Source organism: Mobula birostris, chromosome X (assembly GCF_030028105.1).
Source record: "Mobula birostris isolate sMobBir1 chromosome X, sMobBir1.hap1, whole genome shotgun sequence".
In the NCBI taxonomy this organism is placed as follows: Eukaryota; Metazoa; Chordata; class Chondrichthyes; order Myliobatiformes; family Myliobatidae; genus Mobula; species Mobula birostris.
In genome coordinates, this window is record NC_092402.1 from 56,758,090 (window position 1) to 56,764,089 (window position 6,000).

The following is a 6,000-nucleotide window of genomic DNA, read 5'->3' on the forward strand; positions in this document are numbered from 1 at the left end:
GGGAAGCTAGTTTGCATGATGGAGAGAAAATTTGATCCAATATTACTGACAGAAATGGTTGATTCTGATACAAGTAATGAGAGCATGCTGCATAGAGTTAGAGAATTCAAAGTTGAATCCAAAAAGCTGCATTTTGTCCAGGTGCAAGATGAGGTGTTGTACCGAAAATTTTGATATGCCTCTTTGCAACATTGTTGTTGTTGTTTGTCCATCGTCGACGCCAATGAGGACTTTGACACCATTATGATGGTGTTGAGACTAGCGCGTGATTTGGATTTAAGTGAGGGAGAGTTGTGCAGCGTCAGCCTCACTCTCTCTTCCCAATTCCCATCTGGATCCAGTGGCAAGACAGAGTCGAGAAGGCCGGAGATGGGACTAGGCGCAGTGGATGACCAGAACGTCTTCTGTGTCTTGTCCTGCTCCACACGTTCCACGACGCTTGCAGAGACCGCCTTCTTGACCGTTGGACCTTCCATTGGTCTCGCCGCTCAATCCGCCGGAGTCTGTCTTCACACGCTGGGATAGACAACTCCCTATCTCACCGAGAGTTTGAGACCCGTCGACTACCCTCACCTGGTTTAGCCGGCTTGTCGAAGTGTTGCCCAGGGTGTGGCCGCTGTCGCATGCAAACAGCTATGGGGAGCCACAGGTGAGAGCTGAGTGCCAGGTGGGGACCAAGGTGGACAAACAGCCCTGAAAAGGACGTGACATGTTCCCCCACCAGAGGTGCTACCCCTCCCTGACACCCCATACATCCCCCTTTGTAATATACAGAAAGACCAAAGGGACTGAGATGGAGAGGTAACGAGGCAGGCAATGCGAAAGTTGGAGTCACTCCTGCAGACTGAACATAGGTATGCCACAAAGCAGTCAAAGTCAAGTTTATTGTCATATGCACGGCTGCGATGAAAATCTTACTTACAGCATCATCCAATCTGTCTTCATTACAGAAGAGACCACATTGTTGATACTGCTGTTTACTTCTGGTTTTTATGGTTGGAAATTAGCTTTCAATTGTTAAATTCAGGTTAATAATAATGACCATGGAACTGTTGAGCCAAGCCCGGTTTAAGATGGTGTTGGGGAAACACAGCGACATCTTACTGACAGCAAACAAAACTACTAACTACTCTATTAATCACATTTTTTTTTCTGGAAAACAATCACTGCAATAAATAGTCTGTAAATTCCCTGTCGGAGTTGAGCTTTTGAACTGCCTGTATAACCTGGCATTTTTGTGGTGTGAACTGAAGTCTCGAAGGTGCAGGATGGCTGTGGCATGGCGTGTACATGCCAAGTCAAAGCAGTGGGGCCCAGGCGCAAGAGCGAGGAACGACCTAATGCTTGGCCATTGCTGGAGTGGACTCAGAGCTGATTCAAAGCACCAGATCCAAAGCAGAGTTCAGGTGGCACGGCTGTGGCCCCAGACTGAGGAATGAGCCAATATTTGACCGATTTAAACCCAGACCAGATTGGAAGGCTGACTACCGGCCGAATCGAGGCAGCGGGGCCCGGGCCCAAGAGCGTATCGAAGAGGCAAGGCCTGCGTCCAAGAGCAAGAAATAAGCTGAAGTTTGGCCAGCTTAAATATTGGGCCAGATTGAAAAGGTCAGGGTGTTGGAGCAGAAGTGAAGGACGGGCCAGTTGGTGTTCAGCTCGCTGCTCGGCGAGGTTTATTTGTCGCTGTACTGAACTGAGGCTGTGGCCTGCAACCAACAGGCTCCTGGACCGGCTGTAGTGATGACTCATTTCGTGTCCATGGAATCACTGTCGTGAACTTTAGTTCTGAATGTTATTTTGCATTTTTTTTGTTGTTTGCATGATTTGTTCATTTTGCACATTGGGTTCTATGTGGTTTCTTTGTTTTGTGGCTGCCTGTAAGCAGATGAATCTCAAGGTTGTATATGGTTTACATACTTTGATAATAAATGTACTTTGAACTTTAACCTGGTGCAGCAGTCCACTTAAGGAGGAAGTGATCATCTCAGTATTAAAGAAATGAAATTAAAGATGTGCTTGTGCATTGTGGTTCTTAAATTTTGAGCATCAGTGATCATTGAAAATAAGTTTCAAGAAAAAAATTTGGGTGTACTTCAAATTTTGATTGGAGCTTTTTCAGGATATTGATTAATTCTGTATTATTCAGCATCAAAGATAGACTTATTAAAGGCAGAATAGCAAGTCTGCTTAGGCTCCATTTGGTGTATTACATTCAATTCTGGTTCCCTCATTATAGGAGAGGGTGCTAAAGAATGTTGGCTGGATTAGAGGGCAGGTGCCCAAAGAGTTTGGACAAACTGGGTTGTTTTCTCATGAGTAGCGGAGGATTATGAGAGGCATAGATATAGTAGACAGCTGGTATCTTTCTCCCAGAGTCAAAATGTCCAGTACTAGAGGGCATGCATTTAAGGTGAGAGGGGGAAAGTTCAGTGGAGATGTGCAGAGCAAGTTTCTTACACAAAGACTAGTAGGTGCCAAAGTTGGTGGTGGAGGCAGATATGATAGAAGCATATGAATATGCAGAGAATATAAAGATATGGACTGCATGCAGGTGGAAGAAGATAGTTTAATTAGGGGTCATTAGCTTAATAAGTTCAACATAATATCATGAGCCAAGGGCCCTGTTTTTGTATTGTACTGTTCTATCTTTCTTTTCAAATCTTTTTATTATTATGTAACGTTCCGTTATATTGGCTCGTGTATGTTTAGGGGAAATCCCGCCCAGCACCTGCTTCAACACTCCCCTCAGGGTCAGTCGCCGCCCGAATCAATCACAAACATCAATCATCAGCCAGCACACCCAGTAAATTTTAACAAATACACTTTATAGATATTACTAATTCTATGACATTAATATACATTTGATACAGAGACGAAAGTAATGAAAAAAAAGGCGCCAATACTTATCAAAGTCCAAGTTCTTCGCGCGCTACCGTTGGAGCTCAATTCGACGTCAGACGACCACCCGAATTCCGTCGACTCACGGCTCGGGACCACCCTGAGTGATCGACCGGAGCCTCTCCGCACGTCCGCTGTTCTCCTCGTCTCTCCTCCGACTCCCCGCCAAAACTCAGTCCACAGTCATATCATACAGCATGGCATCCGAAAACAAAATGATACATAACCACTCATTGGCTAATAGAACCCTGTTATCTCATTTTAAAGTAAAACAAACTGTTAGCGCAAACTCTCTTCAGCGTTAAAGCACAACAAAGCCGCATTCCCCAGATTAACATAACAAAATCGCCATTTTAAATGTAACAAAAGAAAGACCCCGTACACTTATTATCCAAAATTAACAAGAGTACATCGAAGTAGGCAACACTTAAAATGTCTCAAGAAAAAAAACATTGTTTTAAAGATTGAAAAAAATTTGGTGACAAAAGAAAGAAAAAAAACCCTACTATGCATGAAAAAGTGAGAAAAAAAATACCCCATTAGGCGTTCAACCCCGGAGCCATGCGGCATACAAAAAGCTTCTAAAGATAAACATCAAACTGCCAGCAAGAAAAATAAATACCAAAAATTTACAATTGGATCGTGGAGGAAATCTATCAATTAGCTCAAATGATAGTAACGAGCAAATAAACTCCATCTTTTCTCAAAATCAAACATAGGTTCAAAAGTTCGACTTCTAATTTTCTCCAAACTAAGACATAGCATCACTTAAGAGAACCATTGTGACAAAATGGGAGCTGATGTATCCTTCCACTTCAACAAAATGGCCCTCCTAGCTATCAATGTAACAAATGTAATAACATGTTGGTCAGACACAGAGATACCACGGATATTTTGAGGAATTATTCCGAAAAGCACGGTTAATTTGTTAGGTTGTAAATTAATTCTAAGTGCTTTAGAAATTGTAGAAAAAACTGACTTCCAGAACTGTTCCAGTATAGAACAGGACCAAAACATGTGTGTCAGTGTAGCTGTCTCAGTTTTACATCTATCGCAATAACTATCAACATTAGGAAACATTTTAGACAATCTCTCCTTCGTCGAATAGTAATGATGTACAATTTAAAATTGAATCAATGAATGACTAGCACAGATCGAAGAAGAGTTAACCAACTTCAGAATCCACGTCCAATCCTCCGTCATAAAAGTTAAATTAAGTTCCTTTTCCCAATCTTGTTTAATCTTAAATAAAGGATGCTAATCCCATTGTAATAGTAAGTTATAAATTCTTCCAATAGAGCCCTTCGTCGAAGGGTTCATACTCATAATAGTATATAACAGGTCGGCATCCAATTTGTAAGGAAGATTACTTAAATATTTTTGTAAGAAATGTCTAACTTGAAGGTATTGTAAAAAGTATGAGTATGAAAGAGAATATTTATCAACTAATTGTTCAAAAGACATCAATCTATCTTCTTTAAATAAATCCAAAAAATATTTAATACCTTTATTTTTCCAAAGTAAAAAAATTGAATCACTCAAAGAAGGTTTAAAAAAGCAATTTCAATAGATTAAACTGCAAAGTTTAAATTTTTATAGATTAAAAAATTACGGAACTGGAGCCAAGTTTGTAAAGAATGCTTAATCACAGGGTATAAATTTAAATTAGCAACTTGAACTAATTGTATAGGTAAAGCAGCTTCCAATAACAAGATTAAATAAAATTTCACAGCCTTCAATTCCAAATCTACCCAAATTGGCCGAACGTTCTTATCAAATCAGTGTAACCAAAAGGACATGTATCGCACATTAACAGCCCAGTAATACATTCTTAAATTAGGCAAAGCAAGACCTCCTTCCTTCTTCAACTTTTGTAAGAGACATTTACTATTTCTTGGTCTTTTATTATTCCAAATAAAAGATAGAATAATAGAATCAATCCGATCAAAAAGCTTCTTAGTCAGAAAAACAGGGATATTCTGAAATAAATATAAAAATTTTGGTAAAATCATCATTTTGACTATATGGATGCGACCAGCAAGTGAAAATGTAAGTGGGTTCCATCTACTAAATAAATACTTCATAGAATCTATCAAGGGAACAAAATTAGCTTTATAAAGATCCTTATATTTTTTAGTGATTACAACACCTAAATATCTAAAAGAATCCGTGACTTTGAAAGGAGTATTACCATATATGGAAACAGATTCATTTAAAGGAAACAGTTCACTTTTACTAAAATTTATTTTATATCCTGAAAAATCTCCAAATTCATCAAATAATTTTAGCAAGGCAGGAATAGATTCCTCGGGATTGGATATATAAACCAGTAAATCATCAGCATAAAGAGAAATCTTATGAACGGTCTCATTCACAAAATCCCCATAAATATCTTTAGCTTCACGAAGAGCAATAGCAAGGGGTTCTAGTATTAAATTAAATAACAAAGGACTTAATGGACAACCTTGTCTTATCCCCCGTGAAAGCTGAATAAAAGGGGATCTACAGTTATTAGTAATAACAGTAGCAATAGGGGTTTTATATATCATTCTAATCCAATTATTAAAATTAACACCAAAGCCAAATTTCTCTAAAACATTAAATAAATATTTCCATTCGACTCAATCAAATGCCTTTTCAGCATCCAAAGAGACAACGCATTGTGGAGTTTTAAAAGAGGGCGAATATATAATGTTAAATTATCTCCGAACATTTGAAAAAGAATAACGACCCTTTATAAAGCCTGTTTGATCTTTAAATATCATTTTACCCAAAATATTCTCCAACAGATTGGCCATTATCTTTGACAGAATCTTAGCATCGACATTCAATAATGAAATAGGTCTATATGAGGCACAATCAGTAGGATCTTTATCCTTTTTAAGAATTAAGGAAATAGAAGCCTCATAAAAAGTAGAGAGTAAATCACCTTTCACAAAAGAATCCTTAAACATTTCCAACATATATGGAGAAAGCAATTTTCCAAATTTTTTAATAAAATTCTACAGGATAGCCATCAAGTCCAGGGGCCTTACCAAATTACAGTGAAAAAATAGCTTTATGAATTTCGGCTTCAGTAATTTGGGCATCAAGAGTTTTTTG